The following is a 24,939-nucleotide window of genomic DNA, read 5'->3' on the forward strand; positions in this document are numbered from 1 at the left end:
CTCGGGGTAGGAAATTGGGGTCCAGGAGGGAGTGCAGGGTTTGGGAAGGGGGTTTGGGTGCAGGAGAGGATTTGGACCTGGGGGGAGAAGTGTAGGAGGAGGAGTGCAGGCTCTAAGAGAGGGTTGTGACTGAGGCAGGGGTGCAGGAGAGAGTACGGGGTCTGGGTTGTGACCCTGGACAGGGAGTTAGGGAGAGGGAGAAGTTAGGGTGGCAGGTGTGTGCTCTGTCCAGGAGGTCTTATAACACTAGTATAGTAGGCAGCTCCTGGCCAGCAGCCCAGCGGGACCCTCAGTCAGGCTTCCTGCCTGCTGCAGCCTAGTACAACAGTCAGAGTGACCAACTGCTGGGGCCATGTGTGTCCTTGTGCCACACACCCCTTTAGAGGAAGGGGAGATTTCAGTGTGCTGCACATGCCTGTAAGCACAGCCCAGGCAGCTCCCATTGGCTAGAATCCAGCGCAGGGTTGCTGCAAAAATTGTGTTTGGGGCAGGGGCAGTGCATGGAGCCCCATTCCCTATGGGGCATATGGCCTAGAGATGCCCATGGCCCCAGCAGTTGTCCGCTTTGAACGGCATGCAGGGCACAACAGGCAGGGAGCCTGCCCGAGGGTCCCACTGGGCTGCAGGACATTGGCAGCCCAGGGGATCGGGGTGGGCCCAATCCAAAGGTTTGCTGGGATGGATTTGACCTATGGGCCATATTTTGCCAATGCCCGCCATGGACACAGCATGGCAAAGAGATGTAATCAGGAGAATCACTTTTGTCTTTAATGTTTTCAAAGCAAATGAAGGCATGTAACGGCTTACAAGACAATTACTACACAAAATGCCCTCTCTCCTTTTCCACCACTCTCTTCTTGAAACAAAGATCACTGGCAATTTCTAATACTGATGCATTTACCTTAGACTTACAAACTGTGTTCAACGGCCCTTTCCAATCTAGCAGTAATTGCAAAGGTCAGTTGAAAAGTACAAAGAAAACAAAGCTCATTAAAAGTGTACTAAGGATGATATTGCAAAATATGGTATATACTTCATTTAATCCTGAACCTTCATATTGATATGGACCTTTGTGATTCAGTAGAATTGATCAAACTGTAATCCAGACTGTGGAAAAAAACTAATACTTTGCCATCTCTTCCTCAGTCCATTAATCCCACAGGTCGTCAGCAACGGTTTATGGCGGCTTTATGTCAACAATTATCTCATGCTGAAGGACAAAGCAAATGTTAGGCTATTGATGCGGATTGTGCAAGGACACACATTGTTTAGTGTTTACAAACATCCCATGGTAATGTTAACTTATACATAGCTCAAAGCCCGGATTTCCAATGAGGGAGATGTAAAAGCGTGCAAACGCTATGCACACACAACACCCACAACTTGTCCCAAGATGCAGCTCTGGTTCTGAGACTTAAAATGCCCCATCAGAAATCAAGGGCACCATTCTCCAGAGTTAAATGCTACTTTTTTTGGTAATGCTTTACAATTCCAAAAGTTCCCAAACAGTGATTTCATTTACAGACTCTGTATGTAAGTAACTGTCTGCATAGATGAATTGATTCTCTTTGGGACTTAGCATGTCTGGATCAGTGGGAGTGGGAGTTGGCAGAAGTTCCTCATCCCTTCTCCCTGCTTCTGGCATTTTTTAGGCCAAACCTGTCTAGCAGTGGGCTGAGACCTCTCATACATTCTCTGGAGCTGGCATTTAGGGATTTCTCAATGGAACAGTTCACAGGGCTCCCCTCTCAAGAGCTCCCCTTTGTGGCTGAGGGAATGTCAACAAGCTCCTCTGCTCCAACTAGATCTAGGAGTGCAGGTGTCCCCGATGGCCTTTCTGGTCAGTCACCCTCAAGGAATCATCCACCCTGGGAGCAACCAGACAGCCAACACAGGGTAAGGGATCCTCAGGAGGCAAAGCAACATAGGCATTTCCAATAAAACCAATGCAGACTGAGGGCTATGCCCTACCCTCTGCTTCTGTAAGGTGCGGAGTAAGAACCAAGTGAATTCAGTGCCAGGGGGACCCAGAAGGGAATACAGCTCTTATGTGGCATGCTCCCCATTCCTCCTGACCTCCTGAGTAGGCGCTCTGTGGGGAATCAGGTATGAGGGATGGGGAAAAGGTAAGGGAAATGGTGTGAATTAAGGCTGACCCTGACAGTCGTACATTACACCATGTTTCTTGATAGCCAATGAGGCTCTCTTCCCTGAGAAGAAGTGGGCAGCTGCCACCATGCTGCAGAGCTCCCTTCATAAAAATCAAAATGTGGAAAACTTTTATCTGCTCTAATCCTGTGAGTGGTACCAGCTCTCAGGGGGGACAATGGATCCTCCTGCAGTACAACCCCCCGCTAGGGGAGAGCACAAAACGAATAGCTGTGGGTGTCCAGTTTTAAACTCCAGATTTCCACGTCAGATAGATGAAAAACGGGATAATCCTGGGAAAAACAGAGAGTCCAGTCACTTTACTCACCATTTGTCACCGCACAGATACCAAACCTACAAAGGGCTCTACAAGGCTCAGTGGGTGAACGTGCTGCAGAGATGTGTGATGCGCTTGTCTTTAGAAGGGATGATACCTTCTTGGGGTGGAGAGTGCCCATGCTTGGATCTGTGAGGGCACAATGTGGCCATCAGTCAGGAAATGGAGAGAACCCCCTGTAAGAGAACAGATCAGCAGGCTGTAGTTGTCTGTTGTGTGAAGCATGCATTAAAATACTGGCTTTCTTAAAAAGGACAAAGAAAACTGCACCTACACTTGTTTCATGTGGCTATAAAAGAATGAGATCACGGGCAGAAGAATATAGCCCACACTGTGACAGTGCCTTTTAACTTGGACTAACCTCTTATTCAGGGAAAGCACGGTCTAGCACTTCGGATCATAGCCTGGGGCTGAAGAAACCATGGTTCAAATCTCTGCTTCCTGTGTGACCCTGGACTAAGGGTTTGTCTAGACAATAAATGGGCAGCAACCTGGAGTTTAAATCTGCACTAACTGTGTGAGTGGACCTTCATGCTGTGATCTAAAGTGTCCCTCGTGCACATTGACAGTATGGTAGCGGGGCCCACAGGGACAGCCATTAGTGTGAGGTAGGCTAATGGACTGCAGAGTTGCACCCTGGTTTGTCACGCTCTAAGTGTTAGTCCAGACAAACTCTGAATCTCTCTGTGCCTTGGCTCTCCTCTGTAAAATGCAACCAACAGCACTTCTAAACTTCCCAGGGGGGTGTTGTGAAGATAAATATACCACAGACTGTGGGGCACTCCGATAATACAGTGATGGGGGCCATATATTTACCACAGATACTGAACTTTGCCTGATTCCTAGTTCAAGAATGCAGACTAGAGGACAGTTTAAACTGCTTTTCCAGATGCAATATTATTGTTGAACTTTACATAACGGTGATGAGGATTTTGAGAGAAATTGCCATTTGTTTCTATGCTGTTCTTTTGAATATATCATTGTGTGGAAAATGTGTAAAATCAAATTTTGTACTGATTTACACCCTGAGTTATTCCAGTGACAGGAAGAAGTTGTCCTGTATTGGTTCATTTCAGTTCTCTGAGGCTAAGTGGCTTGGACATATTTTGTTCCTCCTGCCATCCCTTCTAATTGATAATTTAGGCTGTAATGCTGAAGAATAATGAAAATAGATGTGATTTTTCTCCCACATTCAATTTTCTTAGCCAGTAACTTGGGAAATAGCAAGTAAAAATCTGCCTCAGGTTACATTGGTGCAACATCATTAAGACCCCAAAAGTTCTAGGGGCACCTGGTTTTATTTTTTATTGTTTTTTGAAGGTGCTGTAGTTTGGAAACAATCATTATTAATGAGAAGTTTTTGGAACAAAGAAATTGTTCCCTATGTGCTGGCAAATTTGTCTCTGTCCTACTTACAGCATAAAATCCTAGAATTATACAAATATGGATCTGGAAGAGACCTCAAGAGGGTCCATCGGCTCATCGTGAGGCAGGACCGAATAAACATAGACCACCTTTCTGACAGCTGGGACTAGTTTTTTATAATATTTACAAGAGCGCTTTAGAATCTTGGATAGGCTTTTGTCCTCCTCTCTGTAACGCTAAGAACAGAAGATGGTTATTTTCTCTAAACAAGAGATTCTGCTAAGCTGTTTGCAAAGCTGTGTGGCATGTTAAAATAATTCTTTCCTCTCTACCAACACACAGCTACTGCAGAGTCTACAGAATTAAAAGGATAAGGCAGTTTCTCTAACTAAAAAGAAAACTCGAGACTGCACTTTCCTGCATAATTGCTGTGCCAAAAGAAAATGAACAAAACCATGTGTTAAAAAAACACCCTAAGAATAAATTAAAAATTATTTGTTCAAGTCTTTCATTGTTCCCCCCATGCACACCTCAGAGAAAGTTCAGTTTATTTTCAAATGTTCAGATTTTGCTTCTATTGATAAACACAGACTGACAAAGCCTCGTGTAGACACAGTGTACACTAAAGGTGTAGGAACACCATCTTCCTAAACAGGCTGAGGAAAGACTTTGACAGGCCTCCCGGGCCTAGCTCTGTGCTCCCTGGAAGGGGTGGGGCTGGGAGTTAGCCTCCCCTAGCCAGCCATTCAGTGCCCCCGGGGTGCACCATCTGTGGCAATGGTGCTATTTAAAGGGCTTGGGGCTCCAGCTACTGCCGAATGGCTGTGTAGGCCGGGAGCACTAGGCCCTTTTAAATTGCTTGTCCTTGGGGCAGCTGCCTCCCTTGTCCCTCCAACCACCAGCAGCCCTGTTCATAAACAACATTAGAAGTACTCTTTGACCTGGTCTACACAAGGATTTTTCATCAGTATAGCTACATTTCTCTGGGATGTGAAAAAAATCCATGCCCCAAGAGATGTAACCGTACCGATCTAATGCTCGGAGTAGACAGCTTGGGTACGTCTAAACTACATGGCTCCATCGACGGAGTCATGTAGATTTGTTTGTTTGGCAAAGGGAAATGAAGCCACGATTTAAATAATCGCGGCTTCATTTAAATTTAAATGGCTGCCCTGTTCTGCCGATCAGCTGTTTGTCAGCAGATCGGGGCAGTCTGGTCGCTCCCCTGCCGACATGAAAGCCCTTTATCGACCTCCCCGGTAAACCTCATCCTATGAGGCATAACGGGGAGGTCGATAAAGGGCTTTCAGGTCGGCGCGGGAGCGTCCAGACTAGCGCACTGAGCCGACAAACAGCTGATCAGCTGTTTGTTGGCTCAGCACGGCAGCCATTTATATTTAAATGAAGCCACGATTATTTAAATCGCGGCTTCATTTCCCTTTGCCAATCAGCCTAATCTACATGGCTCCATCGATGGAGCCATGTAGTTTAGACACACCCCCTTAGTCTGATGGAGGAATTCTTCTGTTGGCCTAGCGACTGCCTCTCTTCCCCTCTTTTATCAAACCCAAGAGGAAACCACAAACTCATTGAGGGTATGTCTACACTAGCCCCCTAGTTCGAACTAGGGAGGCTAATGAGGGCGACCAAAATTGCAAATGAAGTGTGGGATTTAAATATCTCACGCTTCATTAGCATGTTCCCAGGTGGTTGCCATTTTGGAAATTGACTAGCCTGGAATAACTGTGCGCGTCTACACGCGGCAGTGAAACGGGAGTTCGAAGTAAAGCCCTTAATTCGAATTAGCTGTTAAACCTCACTATAGGAGGAATAACAGCTAATTCGAGTGAGGGCTTTACTTCGAACTCCCGTTTCACTGCCGCATGTAGACGCAGGCAGTTGTTCCGGACTAGTCAACTTCCAAAATGGCGACCACCCGGGAACATGCTAATGAAGTGTGAGATATTTAAATCCCACACTTCATTTGCAATTTTGGTCACCCTCGTTAGCCTCCCTAGTTCGAACTAGGGGGCTAGTGTAGACATACCCTTAGAGAGAAAAGATGCTTTGATGGGGGTAGTGGTTACTATTGTGACTCTTTCCCTGGATTCTTCTCTCCTACTGACATTACACTTATGTAACTCCACAGACTTCAACCAGCATGAAAGGACTGATTTATGCCAGCGTAAGAGGACAATAATGTTTACCATTAGGTTGTGAGCCATTTAAGAAAGGGGCTGTGAGAATGCCTGATTCTCCACTGCCTGTATATTACATAATGATTTACACCTGGGCAGAGAGAGTGCAAAGTGGGCAGTATCACATACTCCCATTGTGATTATGTAGTCGTGCAGTATATCAGCTTTGCATAGCTGTGACTACACAAAGTGCAAAGCAATAGAAGGTTGTGCCCTTTGTGAAGTATTTCTAATGCATGTGTAGGGTGCCTATATGCTACTTAAATGCATAACAACAAAATGTAATAAATACTGTAGTGTGATACATGCAGGCAGTTAGCAAATACCAGACATAGTGAGATTTTTAACATCTGAGAAAATAAATCTGCTGCCACCAGATTCACAAGCAACTCCTGAACAAGAACAGACACAAAGTAGGATTAATAACCTCGGGACCAAATCTGCAATCGTTTATGATGAGGAGTAGTGCTTACTCCATGAGTTATTCCATTGCAGGCAAGGTGACTTTGCTTAGCTAACTCTGCCAACCCAATGAGGTCAGTAAAATACCTCTGCGAGCATGGTCTTTGAAGCACTAACACTTTTTTTTTACTCATTGCAATTTCAAACATTTGTAGTTGCAGAAGTGATCCTGTTTCTTATTCCAGCTGATCATCTAGGAGTTAGTGCTTTGTTATTTGTTTCTTTCCATTTTTATTTTCTTTAGTAGCTCTAAATTGTCTCGTTACCTTAAACAAGTCAATATTCTTTTCAGAGTAAAGCAATTTAGCCAGAAAAGAATGCAGGGCCTCTGTGGGAAGATTCATTGGAGGGCACTAAACAGCAGCAAATCTCTCTGAGTCTTCCCTGATCATTCTGCCACAGGCAGGGCCAGATTAAGGGGGGGGTCTAGCTGGGCAGCTGCCTGGGGTGCCAACCGATGGGGGGGCGCCTGATGGCAGCTGTAAGGGGTGCCACACGGCCGGGCGTACGGCGTCCCTTAGAGCTGCAATCAGGTGCCGCGCACCCAGAGTCAGGGGCTGCGCAGTGCCCCTTAGAGCCGCCATCAGGTTCCGCATGCCCGATTGCAGCTGTAAGGTGCGCAGCGCGCCGGGGAGCGGGGCCGCGCATGCGCTGTGCACCCAGGGGCAGAGCCATGCTTGCGTCGTATGCCCGCTACCCGGGGCGCAGGAATGGCTCGAGCTGGCCATGGCCACAGGGCAGAATTTGCCCTTCACAGAACAGACCACAGAGCCTCGAGACCCTCTCAAATTTTCTGATGACTTAGCTGCTAGAGCCACGGAGGGTCTACATGCTTCCTTTGGGCCTCCAGCCATGTGGCTTCAATGGAGCTATGCTAATAAGTCTCCTACAGCCAGTGGCTTCCCCAAGCATCCGCAATGAAGCAGATCTATTAGCTTCCCACCCTGACCTTTACAGGAGTATGATCTTTCCATCCTGACCCAGTAGGAATATGGTCTCTTTGAGCCATCACCACTACCTTACCCTCCTGACCCACATAGCCCCACTGAAGCCATGTTGCTGGAGGCCCAGAGAGAGCACACAGGACCTCCACTATGACCTCCCATGAACCTCCAGCTCCCATGAAGTCAACTGGTTTCAAGAGGAATTGGACTCGGTCCTTGCCCAGCATCTCTTCTTTCGTTAGTAATGGTGGAGCAGAATGCTGGCGAAAGAATGAACCAGTAGATCACACATAATGAGAAAATAAAATACAGATATCTGTATGCCACAGAGAGTTCCTTAGTTGTAGCAGTCCTGCCTTTGCTGCCTGTGTTCATTGGCACAATTTGAGCTGAGGCAGAGATGAATAACATGTCTCAGGAAATCTATTTAAGCCTACTGAACGATTGCCTATTAATGTTCAGTAATCAAAGCCCTCAGCCCATCAGAATGGCATTCTTTATACAATTGCTGTGTGCGGTATCAATCAACTATTCTTAAAAGTGTTTCAAGTTCTAGTCTCATTCCCATTGTGCACAGACTGGGAACCATTTATTATTATCCTCAGTACCATTTAGCACTATTTGTATTTTTCCTACATGCCACTGGCGAATCTACTACATTCCTCTCAATTGGATTCCGAAGCTATTAAGATGGAGAAAAGCTTATTCATGCCCCAGGCACCATAGCATAAAAAAATGCATTCTGGGCCAGACCTACAGTCCTCATGAGCTGCTCCCATGGCACAAAGGACTGGAAAGCTGCCCTGAGGTATCCAACCACAGCTTCACTGGAAGGAAGGAGCCCAGCCTGAGTGTCTTCTGCTCCAGTGATCCCCAATTGCATAACGACCTCTAGTAATGCACTATTACCAACTGGCCTAAGTCAGGCTGTCTATGAGGCTGCTGTAACTTATGCCAGAGAAAGAATTTGAAATCAATGGGAGTTAGGTACCTAGCAGGATTTCCATAAACATCTGAGTGCCTGTCTAAACACCTTTAAATAAAGCTGGTCCTCTGTGCCCATGCCACCTTGACACAATGCAGGGAATACCTTACCTACTTCCTCAGACTGCAGTTACTGCCTCTCCCTCCCCCCAACAGCACAACCATGTTGCAATACATAACCTTCCCTAGGCTCAGATACTTGCTTCCTGCCAATGGGTCTCCCAACCACTTTACCCATTCCCTGGAGTCTTGATACAATTCTAAAACTCCCACTCCTCTTCCCTTCTGTGGGTTGGCTCTGTCTTGTCACTAGCTGCGCTATTTGTCATCAGGGTCTGCTGAACAACAAAGGCAAAAAATATGGTACTGTTCAGAGCAGAAGGACACTGCAGAGATAGGCCACAGTATTAGAAAACACAAAAGGGATTTTTTATTGTGGATTTCGCACTCTCTCACACACACTAGGTTCTAGCTCACAGAATGAAGAATTCAGGCACAGCATGGACTGCACAGAGTTACCAGACAGGGTCTGTCTGAGTCTGGGCCTGGATTCAACAATCATGACGGAGTCTTGCTACATCTCTCCCCCATTTGAACTAACTTAACATATAAATAAAACATATTTGAAGTAGTAAGTATATTCCAACAGCAGATGAACTGAAAGGACCTTGTCACGGTCTCTGTGGAGTCAGTGAGCATACTCTTTTCAATCAGTCATCACGCAGAGAGATATAGCAGCATGCATGTGGATGGACATCCCTTGCCTGTTCCTCAGTTAAACTAATGGAGCTACTGTAACTGAGTAGTTGTTCCCCATCCCCCTACTTTCACAATGTAATACAGTTTAAAGTTGCTTACATACATTAGCAGCTAATGCTGCACTTTGCAATGGTATCTTCAAAATACAATCAATTTCCTATTAATCTAACCCATTACTAACACTGACTATGTGGAACAATCAATCACTTTTAATTATTAATCCAAGAGCTCTCTGAAACAACAGAGAGATATATGGGATCTCTTACCCTATGAACAGCTAAGGCTAAGACATGCAAAAACCAACAGTATGATAACAATAATCACAGCTATATGATTAATCTCATCTAACCGCGCTTGTGTTGTGAGAGGGTTTTGTGCAGTTGTATTTCTTTTTTTTAAATGTTTGTCTCACCATGATTCCACACAGACTTTTATTTTTTTAAATGGGTTAAAAGGCCCACTTACAGGAAATGAAGACAACATGTGTTATTCTGCTGTGTGAGGATCATCACAAGACTCCTACTCTTCAAGTGTCCAATGGTGGCTGGGCATATTGCAATTGTGATGTGCCTGTGGTCACGTTGGGAAAATGGTAGAAGGTTTTGTTCCTCAAGCTCTCCTTGCCAATTCAAACTACAAGCACTAACGGTGTGTGTGTCTGCATAGTGCTGCATAAAACACATACCATCATCTTATAACAAAAAAAAGTTAGCCAGCCCAATAAATGAATCCATACTGAAGTATGCTCTTTTGGCAAATGTGGTGAAGTTCTTTCGCTTTGGATTGTATTATGCAGGTGATCCTAATGGCCCCTGCTGGCCTTAAAAACATATGAATCTATAAAATATGAACAGTGTATACATCTTCTTCCCATCTCCCACCCCACATTTCACAATTTGAAACTTTTCAACCAGCTCTATTTTCCATTTTCATCACACAGAGCTGCATTTATCACTTTGCACAGAATGCCACAAGAAGCGACCAGACCAGCCACAGACAAGGGAAAACAACCTATGAGCATTTTCACGGGAATTAAAGCCTGACAATTACATGTGGACTGATGATCAGTTACAGATTTTATCGTATTTACAAGCTGATTCATAACCATCAGATCAAAATACAATCACCAACATTTATCAAGTTAATTTTTTAATAAACACATCTAAGTACAGCAATTAATGATCTGAAATACAGAAAGCAGTAAATATGAAAGTGAAAGGGCTGCCAACCATTTAGACACTTAAAAGCGGTGGTTCAAACTGTAATAATAATCCAGATAACAAGTCAACTGGTCTTGATTTGTGGAATCAGCTAATGAAGGATTTTCACAGGAGTTTCCTGCTCAGTGTGAAAATCTGCTTGCAGAAAAAGGTTAAACAGGACACACTTTATGTCAGCACTTTATGTCTTTTACAAGCTCTGTCTTGTAAACAGACAATGAAGACTTCAAGGTGAACCTTGGTCCCTTGGAAATGAATGGCAAACTTTCACTGAGTTCTGTAGGACCAGGATTTCACGTTACTAGCTACACACATTAGGCTAGATTCGAATTAGGACTGTGAATGGTTAAAGGTGATGCATACCGGTTACGGTTAACTTACCTGGCTGGGCAAAATCAGCCAAGGCCAGCCAAGCTGGAACACCCCCCCCCCCCAACTTGCTGCGTGGTACAGTGGGCCCAGCCTGGACTGAACAGCCCTCGACCACAGTGGGCCCGGCCTGGCCAACGCAGCCTGCTGTACCATGGGTTGGGAATGCTCCAGTCTGGCCGGCCTGCTGCGCCATGCTGCGGGCAGGCAGCGCTCCAGCCTACCAGGGCTGGACTGGCCCACTGCCAGTCCCAGATTAAGCATTTAACCAGTTAAACATAATGTTACCTGGTTAACTGATTAATCTGGATTTTACATCCTTAATTCAGATACCAGGTACATTGGCGTGCATTCAGAGATGCACTCGCCTAGACTCATGGCTAGTCACAGCAAGAGGAATATTCAGATGATGTCGGACAGCTCTCAGTAGGGGGGGTGATGTTTATTTATTTCATGATTGAAGAACTGATGGAAAGTCCATGGAATTTTTCTTTTTCAACATTGTAGTCTCCCCCTTGGCAGAGCTGCCTTGAAAACACTCTGGTCCTGGACATCAAGTTTATAGTCTGTTGTGCAGAAACAATTAAGGCAGGCTTTTACAAAACTTTGCTTGTACATAATGCATGCTGCAGCCCTGGAGGGCCATCACACCTTGTGTGCAAAATGAGATAGAAGCTTTATAGCATTACTTGCTGCTTGCTACTTTTATGACAGCATATATATTGTGAAATAGAGCCATCTCTTGCTAATGTAGCTCATGAAACAAACAACCTTCTTATTCAACCTAAATTGTGAGTTCTCTTGGACAGAGACTGTCTTCCAGTAACCTTGGGTAATGATGACACAATTTTAAGAACAGCTGCTTTGGGTAACAATGTATCTCAGTGCATAGGACTGAACTGGTAGTTAGGAGACTTGGATATTATTCCCAGCTCTGGTAGTGGCTTGCTCTATTACCTTGAGCAAGTCATGGCATCTCTCTACCTCAGTTTTGTCATTTGTAAAATAGGATTGTGAGAATTACCACCTTGGAAAAGTGCTTTCAGATCTGCACATAAAAATGCTATATATAACAGCTAAGCATTATTATTTTTTCATTTTACTAAGTGGGTATCACATTGGATAGCAACAACACAGCTTGGTGAAGTGGGAATTTAGGCGATTTGGGAGTAAACACTTTGATGACTTAATAAAACGTGTTTTTCCCCTCCATTTTTACTTTGATTTTATTTTGCATGTTGTTTGTGTTTGATATAGCAAAATCCTAAGGATTAGATTGTGACTGGCCTTTGCATAGATGTGCAATGGAGGAAGCATGTCAAAAGCAGTCCTGACAAGAGCCCATCACAACCACAGACCTAGAGTACAGGAAGAAAGCATCAAAACTGAATGAAAATTGGGAGGGGTGGAAAGAGACTAATTCTGATCATTTGCACAGCTGAGATTCTGTTATGAGCCTTTCTTGCAGCAGAGGAGTTTTAGTTTTAACTTTCCTGGTTTAGTTGTTTTTTGCTAAATATCTGTCACAAGGGAGACATCTGATTTAAAAACAAAATCAGTCAGGCAATCAAGGAAAGAATATGACTTACAGCTATAGGATACCATTAGGAAAGACTGCCCTATGTAAACAATATATTTCTCATACATTGGACACTTTACACAACATATTTTTTTTTATTATTTTGTATAGGGCTATAAAATGTGGATATAGTTCAAAAGGACAATATTCAGGGCCAGATTGTGAACTGGAGTAAATCAACATACTGCCATGACTTCAATGGAGCTATGCAAATGTACATCAGCTGAGACTCCCCCTGGCCTCAAGAATCTGTTAATGGCCTTGGGAACCAGATAAGCTTTGAGACACAGTCAGTATTTCACCTTCCTCTAGAGAGAAGGTAGTTGTTTGGCTTTTTCTTCTTCCCAACCCTTAACATTTCCATTGCAACGATTAAAATCTTGGTTTTTCCAGAGTGTTCTTACTTCGTGTAGCCCAGGGGTGTTAACCCAACTATCAGAACTATGTGTGCAATAATTTATGTCCTTTTCCTCATGCTGATGCATGTAGAAACAACTCTTACTATTCTTCAGAGGACAATTGACTGTCTACTAGTATTATTATTGGGTTTGCTCTTAGGTATTTCCAGAGGGCCATTAAGGATGCCAAATATCTATTATTTTACATTGCCCCTGCTTCTGCCTATTCCAATAACATTTGAAATGTATTCAGAGAAACACTTTGTGCTTTATTATTTAAATTTTATTTCCCTCATACACACATTACAGACAATATTATCCATGTGCCACCTACATTGTCAGTTCCTCCACAAAATACAGTTTTATGTGGAAAACAGTTGGTCAGGAGTAAAAACACCATATAAGCCATTTTTAAAATGATACAGCTGACACGGTTTTCAGGGTTAAATCTATCTTTGACAGACAAAGATCTTGGCCTCTTGAAGGGCACCTGCATAATGTTTCAAGATGTCTCCGACACCTCTCTCAGGATTTCTCTCCCTCCACTAGACCAAGGGTTCAGGCTTGCAGTCCATCTGCATCCCACTGAAATTTCCTCACGGCTCTGTCCAAGGTTTTGCATCTGTGGTTTGCACTCTTTTCTGGGGTTACAATAGTGTACACCAGTTACCAACCAGCCTCCACAAAGGAAAGCACATTTATTCCTAGGTCAAAAGCAGAGAAAACATTCTAAAATACTAAAGGGTTCTACACAACTATTAAACATGCCAGAAATTGCCTATCCTTTGGGGCCCTGGTAGGCCTAAGTCCTTCCAACACTTGGAAACCTCCTTGGACCAGAAATCATATCACATCTCTGAATCTAAAGGAAGGCTCTGAGTCTGTTTAAATTCAATTTTGTATACGAAAAGTCCCCCAGACTCCTGAAAACAAGTAAAATCAGTCCCTTCCCCTATTCCCCAGTAGGTCAAGCTTCAAAGACTAGCTATCCAGATAGCCAATCTTGGGATTTTTGCATTAATTATCCTTTGGTGATTCAAGGAACACAGAAATACACACAGCCCTCTGGATCAACACAGGTTATGGATGTTCTACAGGCTGCTGTTGAAGATATGTTTGTGTTCATCGTATCTGTCACAATACTAGCCACCACTATTGGATCAGTGCTTTGTGTTTGGTTAATATGTGCAGAGATTTTCAAAGCTGACTAATAGGACTTGGACTCCCAGTTTGCATTCAGATGACTAGGAATTGAATGTCCAAATCCTTTCACCTGCTTTAAAATCTCAGCCTACAAGTAAATAAGTTTGTTCCTTCCAGTGGAAATGGGAAACTCGCTGAGCCAAAGCACATTCAGAATAGGATTTCAGGGGCTGGAGCCAGCAGCATGTCTATAGGGATGGTGGTGTATTGCCTCCTCATGTTGCCACCCCAAATGAAATATCAGCTATTGGAGAGGTACAATGCAGGCCTGTCCTTAGGATGTATGGGGTCCTAGGCAGAACTATTAAACTGATGCCCCCAGGCCCAATGGCAGCCAGAGGGGAGGGAGAGAAGAGGATCATGATTTTGGGGGGGATGTGATTTTTATAAACTTCAACAACATTCTAATGAAATATTTTAAAAGCAAATTGTAAACTAAGGTTCTGTAGACTAACACAATACATTTAGAAACTGACAAAATGTATCTGGGATTGGCAAATGTCTGCTGAAGGGCTTCATGACCTGGCTCTTCCATAGGTTCAGTTCTGCTAGTCGGTCTGGCAGGCGTTTTCCTTTTTAAGTTAACTAGATCCTCTCCGGAAGAAGCAGAGCTACAGAACAGGATAGGAAGAGGTGGATGGGTGGACATTAAGACCCAGCAGTGCCCCAAATTTTCGGGTGCCCTACATAGCTGTGAATTCTGTGTATGGGTAAGAATGGCCCTTGCTGTGCTAACCTGAGCAGTTGGGGGTTTTACAATTTTGCCACTGCCCACTTATTTGTGTAGGAGTGGAAATAGCAGCCCCCTGGCAGCTATCCTGTTCCCTGTCCCCTTGTACACACCAGCAATGCAGATAGCTTGTGTAGAGACATAAAAGGGACAGCTTCACAGGCACAAAAGATGACTCCTAATAACTTAAGCCTTTTCAGTTCTGCACAGAAAGATGCCTATAGCTATACCCACTAGCCTGTTGTTGAACACCTGAGCATACCTGTGTCTTACATTCTCCATTGTAAAAAAAAGTTCTGACATCATCGGACATCAAGCTATGTGAGCACTGACCAGTTATTTCCGACAGTAAGCTCAAGGAAGACACCCTCCTTCAGCTGTCTTCCTTTTCCTTTCAGAGCTTTTTGGTCACTAATTGCAAGTTAAAGGTTTGTGAATTGCAGAAGATCTAACTATTACTGGAAAGGAGTGCATTCCATGTTCTTTCCACAGAAACAGGTAGTTGGTCAGAGCCTGCGTTTGAATATCCACCCACAATCTCCACTGCAGTCTATTAAAAATCGAAGCTTTGATAATATGCAGTTGATTGCATTAAAAAAGTGGATGAATCTTCCATTTGATGGGGTGACACCCAAGCTTGTTGCTGTCTCTGAAGTATTTGGATTCTCAGGATTAAATATAACCTTCATGCTGCGGATATGAGCACTGCTAATCACTGTAATACCTTTGGACACTTTGGGCCAAATACCCAGTTGGTATACATAAACATAGCTCCATTAACTTCAGTGGTATTTTATTCACTCATTTTCACCAGATAAGAATGTGGCCATTTTTAAGACCATGGTGATTGTTTGGTAAAAAGTAGGTGGTAATACAAGTCATAATAAAGGCCTGTTGCAGTGTTAGGTAGAAAATGAACTGTGCAAAATTGGTGGCATAGGATCTTTCTTGTTATCTGGCTGTGGCACAGACCGTTAGACAATTCTCTAAGGGAACATCTATGCAGCAAGGCTAAAATCAAATTAAGCTATGCAACTTGAGCTACATCAACAGCGTAGCTGAAGTCTAAATGGCTTAATTCAGCTTTTGGTGCTGTCAACACAGCAGGAAGTTGAAGGGCTTTCACTCTTCCTTCGACTTCCCTTACTCCTTGTAAAATGAGGGTTACAGGAGTCAGAGTAAGAAGACCTCCAGCTCGACATTATTTCGAAATAAAGGCTTGTAGTGTAGACATGCTCTTTTTTATTTTGGAATAACATCAGTTATTCCAAAATAACTCTGCTGTGTAGACGTACCCTTAGTCTTGAAATGTTTTGAACTAATTGTGAGCATAAGACGAGGTGAAATGTAATGGCCTCTGACATCCAGGAGGCTAAACTAGATCATCTGAACACTTCCAAAAGTATGAATAAATGCCTGCAGCTGGTTTCAGGTAAGACAATGAGGGTCTCAGGTAATTTCAGTCTGTAATTTCAGACAATGAGGAGAAAGCGCTGCAGATCCTGGGAGAGAGCTACTTGCAGTGGCAAAATAATCAGCCCATCACATTCCCTTGACCGGAGGGACATGTAGAGCAGGAGTTCTCAAGCTTTTTCTTTCCGAGACCCTCCCATGTTATTAAAACTTACCTGTGTCACAACAACTGTTTTTCTGCATATAAAAGCCAAGGCCAATGTTTCAGGGGAAGCAAGCAAGACAATTGCCCAGGGCATGGGTGGTGGGTGAAGGCCCAGCTGGGGAAGGTAGTTGAAGCCTTACACCCAAAGCCACATCTCATCCCCTGGTGGATGAGGAGGAGTCTGGTGGGGGAGAGAACAGGTCCCTGGCAGCTGGAGGAGACCTGAGCGGGAGGGACAGGCCCCTGGTAGGCAGGAGGGGTGAGGGGGCAAGAATAAGCCCCTGGCCCTCAGCTTCCTGCACCGTCCCCCCCCTCCCCCCACACACACACATCCCAAGGCCCTATCCTGAAGGACCCAGGTAATGCTGGATAAGTCTGCTGGTGTCTGCATAACTGACTGAGAAAAAAGTTACAGGGACATTTTAAAAAAAATCTTATAAAATAAGGATCACCTCTCATTTTTGGCTGCTTTTTGAGTCCTTTTAATTAGATTCAGCATTGCTCCTTTTCATTATTTTAAATTTAGCCTCAGGAATCAAAGGAATTTCATATTTTCTCTTGATAGGAAGAGCAGTGAGTAGATAGTGAAGCTATACAGGCTTCCATACATGCTCCCTTTTACCTTTGTCTCCCTCCCCTTTTTTATGCAATAACCCATGGCTCAAGTGCGAATGCTGCTACTTCCCTGAGGACGTGGAGTGTCGGGGGTGGGGCAGCTGACACCAGGGTGCTAACTCTTCTCCCATGAAGATGTGCAGGCAATAGGCAGAGCTTTAATTCTGGCCTCGCTTCCCTAATGCACCAGCCAGCTGAGTCGGCACAGAGAGGGATAGTGAGCGGCAACAAAGGAGTGTCCCAATTTAGTCCCAATCCTGCAGCTTGAGCAGCAGAATTACATGCTGCCCCTAGCATGGGTCAGTCTACAAAAGTGGCAATCCAGTCCCATACAGAAATAATATAACTATAGCTATATAAACCTGCTGGCCTATGGAGAATTGCTGAAAGTTCCTCAGACATTAGATTGGCTTCTAATTACCATTTACAATCTCTCATTAGTCCAGGGGCTCTCATATTTCAGTGCCCTGTGATCCCCATCTGATCACAAAAATTACTACGCGACCCAAGAGGAGGAACCAAAGTCTGAGCACTGCTGCCCTGGGCACAGGGTCCCAAGCTGAAGCCCACGGGCTTCATTCCTGGGTAGGGGGCTTGTGACCTGAGTCTTGCTGCCCAAGGCAGAAGCCCTGGTAGGGTCATGACCCACTTTGGGATTCCAACCCGCAGTTTGAGAACTGCTGCGCTAGTCTGTGACGCAAAGGCCCAAGCAAGTCTAATGTCACAATTGAGAAGGCGAATACCCATGTTCCGTTTCAGCCAGTTGGTGGAATTATACTGACCACTACCCATTTCTCCTAGTTCTTAAAGTCAGGATTTTCAGATACGGATAACAATCATATAAATACCATGAAGGACAGACTGAATTGCTACCGGTAATAGGTTTTTCCATCTCTAACTTCTGCTACCCTATGTACCAGTTTAATTGTTTGGTAGATCATGCAGTCCTACCACATGAGGTAGCAGACCTTGACAGAGCATCACAAAATAGGGCATTTCTGAGAGACAATTTCAACATTATTCAGAAAAAATGCCTGTGGAGACCACATATCTATTTGCAGCTACTTTTATTTATAAGCATGTCTGGTCTCACTTCAATTGTTCCCTTCTCCTGATGACTAAAAATTATAGGTGGGGGGGGGAGGGTGTATTTTGTTAAGCCATAGGCTTGTATTTTTTGCATCATGGCCTTGGGAGCATGGGTCTAATCCAAAGCTCATTAAAGTCAATCCAAAAAACTGCCATTGACTTCAATGGGCTTTGGATCAGGCCCCAAAAGAGCACCCAAATTCTGCAGCTTTGTAACTGCTAGTTTCAAGGCTGATTGGGAGCATATAACAGTACTCTGTGTATTATATTGAGGACTGGGTTGGAATTGCAAGCTGTTGCTTTAAAAGTGGGGTATGTCATAGCCCTACTTGAAGGTAATGGGGTTCTGTAGGGAAGCATGTGGGAGCAGTGATTCCGTCTGCAGACAGACCTGCAATAGTAAGATCCGATGAACTGAGCTGTGACTCTCTGTTTTAGGGAGCAGCCTGCATGGTCTCTCTCTGTTTTTAGGTTCTTGGGTATTAGCGTTCTAGAATTTCAGAAACAAAGCAGAGTAGGTTGCAACCTTCCAGCACAATGACTTATGTTCTTCTCTAACTTCTCTGTTTGTATGTCCTGAACATAAAACATTTTGGATGTGGCAGGGCATAACAAACTACAAAGCTTAAGTAGGTTATATAGAAATCCAGTTCTTACAGCCTCTCTTCTGGATGGACCAGCCATGAAAATATCAACCTAAGATTCAGGTGAATTAGCTGCCTGGGTATGAACATTAAAGGCTCATAATTGTCTATAAACAGAGATAGTAGAATATTGAGAAAAAAAATCCATATGTATATTTCAACCATAAAAAGCCCATTTTTGACCACTTCCTGCAATCATTCACACAATGGGGTTTCACGTTCCTGGATGCTTGCAGAAAGCAGGTTTTAGTTTCATATGTTCAAATACTTCTAAGAATTTTGGTCAGACTGATATTAATGCAAATTAGGGACCCGATCTCTTAGGCAACTTTGAAATTCTCAGCCTTAAAATTCACTTTTCATGACCATTCATACGGAGCACGAGCCAACCAGATATATCTTCATCAACGATTTAGATGATGGCATAAAGTAGGGATGGGCAAGAATTTTTGCGGCGGGGGGGCACTTAATGAATTTTGGTATGTGGTCCTGGGCCGATTCCACCCTCAGAAGGGGCGGGGCCTAGGACAGAAGGGACAGAGCTGGGGACTAGCCTCCCCCAGAGTTGTATGAGCCAGAGGCTTTGAATTAAAAACACAACAAAGGGCTCCCAGCTCTGCCACTACCATGTCACCTGGCAGCTGCCTGGGAACTCTGCTACTCTTTAAAAGGCTCATGGCTCCAGCCCCTGCCAGAGTAGCACCATGACCAGGAGCCATTTAAATAGGATCCTGCTGCTTGAGCCGCCACCTGGAAATTCGGTGGCATGGGCAGCAGGATATAAGTAGAATCAGATCAAAGTGCTAGGTGGACTGGATCCAGCTCCCGGGCTATGTCTTGCCCAGCCATACTATAGAGAGTATATTTATAAAGCCTGTAGATAAATACCAAACTGGGATGGGTGGGAAGTGCTTGGAGGATAGGATCATAATTCAAAATGATCTGGACCAACCGGAGAAATGATCTGAGGTAAACAGGATGAAATTCAATAAGGACAAATGCAAAATACTCCAATTGGAGAGGAAAAATCAGTTCCACACGTACAGCATGGGAAATGACAGCCTAAGAAGGAATACTGCAGAGAGGGATCTAGGGGTCAGAGTGGACCACAAGCTAAATATGAATCAACAGTGTGACACTGTTGCAAAAAGGAACAAACAAACAAACATGATTCTGGGATTCATTAACAGGAGTGTTGTGAGCAAGACACGAGAAGTCATTCTTCCGCTCTACTCTCCATGATTAGGCCTCAACTGGAATGGTGTGCAGGGCCGGCTCTAGGCACCGGCAAGCCAAGCATGTGCTTGGGACTGCACATTTCCAGGGGCGGCATTCCGGCCAGCCTTACAGCCCGACACGAAAGGGGCTGGAAAGAAAGTTGATGCGTCAGAAGGAAAAGCTGCTGCAGCATGCCCAGCCCGGTGCACTCTGCCCCTGGCTCGCTGAGTGCGGGAGATCCTGCTGCCCCAGTGAATACCGGCTTCCGGCCCTAGCCGCAGCTCTGGGAAACCGCTTCAGGGCGCCCTGTGGGGCTGGAGGGAGCCACAGCTGTACTGGGCTGGATGCAGCAGCTTTCTAGAGTGCCTGGCTGCAGCATGGGGTTTGGCCGCAGCGGCAGTGCTGGGCCAATGCGCCTCTTTCTTCCAGTGCGGCTGCTTGAGGGAGTGTCTCGCTGCCCCTGGGGGAGACAGGGCTGGGCAGCGGGGGCATTGGCGGCAGGCTGGGAGGGAAAGGGGCGCGCTTGCAGGCAGCACGTTCCACGCTGCAAACTTCGCTCCAGCCAAAGCGCAGGTTCTGAGGCAGGTTGCGGGGTGTGCTCTGCCTATTGGGCCGGCTCCAGTATGCACACCCTCACCAGCCATGCCGCATCTTCTGCTCAGACACTGAGATGATTGTCCGTGTGTTGCCAGAGGGGATGGGGGGCTGGCGCCATGCCACTTTCACCCCTCCCCCAGGGTGCTCTGACATTTCTGCACATGCTGTGGGGAGGAGACACGAGGGTTTGGTGGGGAGAGAGAAAGGAGACAGAGTTCAGTCAGTGCGGGGGAGATGGGAAAGGGGAGCAGACTGGGTCTGGGGGAGGGATCGGGTTTGGCTGGGAGGGAAGAGAGGGCACAGGGTGGATTAGGTGGGGAAGGGAAATGGGGAGCAGACTGGGTCTGGTCACTGAGGGGCCGGATATGCCTGGGAGGGGAGAGAAGGTGGGAACTGGGTTTGGTGAGTGGGTGGGGGTGGGGGACAGGATGTGTGTGGAGGGGAGACAGGACGTAGGCTGGGTTTGGCCGGAGGGCATGGTGGGAGTCAAAGAGCCACAAGGTGGAAGGGGCACTTTCCTCCTCAGTGCCTGTCTTGCAGCAGCGGGCCAAGGGGGAGCGCGGGAGTGGGAGTGGGAGGGGGGAGGCGCCCAAAATTTTTTTGCTTGGGACAGCAAAAAACCTAGAGCTGGCCCTGATGGTGTGTCTAGTTCTGGGTACCACATTTCAGAAAGATGTGGAGAAATTGGAGAGGGTCCAGAGAAGAGCAACAAAAATGATTAAAGGTCTAGAGAACACGAGCTATGAGGGAAGACTGAAAGAGCTGGGTTTGTTTAGTCTTGAAAAGAGAAGACTCAGAGGAGACATAACAGCTTCCAAGTATCTAAAAGTGTGTTATAAGGAAGAGGGTGAAAAAAATATTCTCTTTAACCTCTGATGATAGGACAAGAAGCAATGAGCTTAAATTGCAGCAAGGGAGGTTTAGGTTGGACATTAGGAAAAACTTCCTAACTGTCAGGGTGGGTAAGCCATAGAATAAATTGCTTAGAGTATGTCTAGACTACATCCCTCTGTCACCATAGAGATGTAAATTAGACATACCGACATTGCAAATGAAGCGGGGATTTAAATCTCCCGTGCTTCATTCGAATAAAAATGGCCGCCACATTTTGCCAAGGCATAAGAGATTGGCTGACAAAGACTTTCTTTGTCACCCGATCCCCGTCTTGACAGCTGCTTTTTGCTGATAAACTGCTGACTCGGCAAAACATGGTGACCATTTTTATTCAAATGAAGCACAGGAGATTTAAATCCCCACTTCATTTGCAATGTTGGTATGTCTAATTTACATTCCTCTGGCGAAAAAGGGATGTAGTCTAGACATACCCTTAGAGAGGCTGTGTAATCTCCATCATTGGAGATATTTAAGAGCAGGGTAGATAAAACATCTATCAAGGATGATCCAGATGGTACTTGATCCTACCATGACGGCACGGGACTAGACTTAATGACTTTTCAAGGTTCCTTCCAGTTCTAGTGTTCTATGATAATACCATGTGACTTATTTCACATGCGCAACAACTTGAGAATTTCAGTTTTGCAGACGAATCTGAAGTTTAGAGTATTCCAGAAGAAAAATTCTTTCAATATTTTAGAATCAATACATATGAGAACTTCTCAATTTTCAGACTTTGTACATGCACAAAGAGGCAGAATTAATCAAATTATTTGTTCTACTGTAGCTATGTTTTTCTAGAACTAAATCTGAAAAAAGAAAACCTGAAAACTTGGTGTGAATTGAATGGTTTTTCCAGGTAATATATAACAGAATATGGCTTACAAACAGGACACATTCAGAGAAGTATACATTGCTGAAAATGTATGATTACTTAATTTACTCTTGACAAAGAGGAATGGTCTTTCAGAATAGATTATTTTAAAAAAACTTAAAAATCTCTTTTCCTTCCTCTCTCTCAACAATTTGCTGTAATTTTATATAAAAATATTACCTTTGCTTCCTACAGTGAGGCTAACTGCACTTTATTATTGTTTATATTACAACAGCACTTATAGGGACCAGTTTAGATCAGGGCCCCTTTGTGGTAGACACTATAAACCATTAGAAAAAGAGACAGAATCTTCCTGAAAGAGCTCATAATGTAAAGGTCTAGTCCTGCGAACTGCGTTTATGATTGTTTTCTTCTTTTGATCCAGCTGTGAAACACCTCTTGATGCTAAGAGTTGCCCTTGGAGTACAAAGCAATACGTAACCAAGGATGGGTGCTTGTTATAGAATGTGAACTTAAAAACTTTTTGTTCCTACTTTATATTCATTTCCTGCTAGGCTTTTTCTTTTACTTGCCACATGTTATACTATTGTATTACCTTTTAGTTTAGAACAGTTTCTGAGAAAGGATATCAAGGGCTACTTCTAAAGCCACCTTCTCCTCAGCCCTCTATCTTTTCAGTGTTAGCAGTAACAAAACTTTGCAAGATGTTCCCTTCTTTTCCTTTCTTGCCTGCTATAATTTAAGTGGATTAGCTGAATTACCATATCCTGTAAGATCAAGGCAGACTTTGAGTCTCTAGCCTTAATTGCCATCCGTTAAGAAAGATACTATTAAGAATGAATTGACTTGAGGAGGAGAATCCCATCTGAATGCTGAATGTTTATGTTTGTTCTTGTCATTTTCCCTTTTTATCTTTCCCAAGGAGAAGTGAAGGCGGTCTCTGCAGTATTAGGTAACTCAGCGCATTCCCAATCAAGGGGAATAATCGCCTGCACTATAGAAACAGCAGTATAAAAGAGCTAATTAGATCATTAAAAACAAAGATGGTACCCACTCAGCTTGATGACATGAACCAGTTCAAGCCAGAGTACCAAAAGGCTGCTCTGTAACTCTGGGGCTATGTCTACACTCGCGGCTTCTTGCGCGAGAAATATGCAAATGAGTCTAAGCATGGAATATTGCTGAGACTCATTTGCATACCTAATGAGCTGCCATTTTTCCAGAAGAGGCTCTTGCGCCAGAAGGAGCTGTCTACACTGCCCCTTCTTACGCAAGAAAAACCCTCTTGCGCAATGCCACTACGTTGATTATTTTCAGGAATAATGGCATTGTGCAAGAGGGTTTTTCTTGCATAAGAAGGGGCAGTGTAGACATCTCCTTCTGGCACATGAGCCTCTTCTGCAAAAATGGTGGCTCATTAGGTATGCAAATGAGGCTCGGCGATATTCTACTCTTAGCCTTATTTGCAGGGCTCGTTGAACTGTGCTGTCCGGCGATCTGTGCGTGCGCAGATCATTCTACGCATGCGCAGATTGCCCGAACCCAGCTCTTCTGGGTTACAATCTACTCGCCACGAGCCCTGCTCATTTGCATATTTCTCGTGCAAGAAGTCATGAGTGTAGACATAGCCTGGGTGTTTTAAATGTTCTGCTGCTCAGACTCACAATCTGGACAGACACTAACAGCCACCATGCAGATCCCAGATAGTTTGTGTGCGGTGCAGCCTGGCTCAGCACTCTGAGCCCAGCTGCCTGCCCACAACAAAACAGTCCCACCGTGGTCTCCTCCAGCCCACCGTGGTCTCCTCCAGCCTTGCCCATGGGCTTGGCATGGTTGTCGTCTCCCCTGGGGGTATGTCAACACTAGCCCCCTAGTTCGAACTAGGGAGGCTAATGTAGGCATTCGAAGTTGCAAATGAAGCCCGGGATTTAAATATCCCGGGCTTTATTTGCATCTTCCCGTCCGGGCACCATTTTTAAATCCGCCTAGTCTGAACTAACTGCCTGCAGCTACATGCAGCAGTCAAACGTTAACTCGAACTAAGTCTTTAGTTCGAGTTAACTGTTACACCTCGTGGAATGTAGCTGCGGGCAGTTAGTTCGGACTAGGGGGATTTAAAAATGGCGCCCGGACGGGAAGATGCAAATAAAGCCCAGGATATTTAAATCCCGGGCTTCATTTGCAACTTCAAATGCCTATATTAGCCTCCCTAATTCGAACTGGGGAGCTAGTGTAGACATACCCTGGGTCTGTGCATTACTTGCTATACACATTAAGAATATAATTCCCACAGATACCCATGATACTTTGTACATGCCTCATATGTACCTCACACAGGTATATTAACAATCAGTACTTATTCATTTTCCAATCATGCCGCCCCACACTACCCCTGAGAAGAAGCAGGCAAGCCTCCTTAACTGCCTTGCTGTGTACTGCTTGGTTAGTGTCTCTTCCTGGCCCTTCAGGGCCTTGAGGTGGACCGGGCTGAGTGGGTTTGCCTTGAGCTGCAGAATGCCAGGGTGTCAATGACTCCAACATGGGGCATAGAAGGCCTGAGAGACCCTGTCACAGATCCCTCCCCCATAGTCTTCCCCCACAGTGCACTCCAAAGACAGAGTCAAAGGCATGCCATGATCCACTCAAATAGGCCCAAACGTATCTGAGCCTGTTTGAACCTGCACCACCACAACTACTGATTTCCTCTCGGGAGGAGCCACTGCCTTCACCACC

General features: G+C 44.9%; 1 long non-coding RNA gene across 3 annotated transcripts in view; it reads right to left on the reverse strand.

The window, feature by feature from the left end:
* Nucleotides 1–1,049: 1,049 nt before the first annotated feature.
* The window catches only part of LOC112547241 (uncharacterized), a 133,875-nt gene continuing 109,985 nt past the window's right edge, over nucleotides 1,050–24,939 (reverse strand). For all 3 annotated transcript variants that reach the window (XR_003090986.2, XR_012901073.1, XR_012901074.1), the window contains 2 exons: nucleotides 2,477–2,661; nucleotides 1,050–1,210 (listed from right to left, as the gene is read on the reverse strand). This is a non-coding gene — a long non-coding RNA (uncharacterized LOC112547241). The remainder of the gene's footprint in view (nucleotides 1,211–2,476; nucleotides 2,662–24,939) is intronic.

Source organism: Pelodiscus sinensis, chromosome 2, assembly GCF_049634645.1.
Source record: "Pelodiscus sinensis isolate JC-2024 chromosome 2, ASM4963464v1, whole genome shotgun sequence".
Lineage (NCBI taxonomy): Eukaryota > Metazoa > Chordata > Testudines > Trionychidae > Pelodiscus > Pelodiscus sinensis.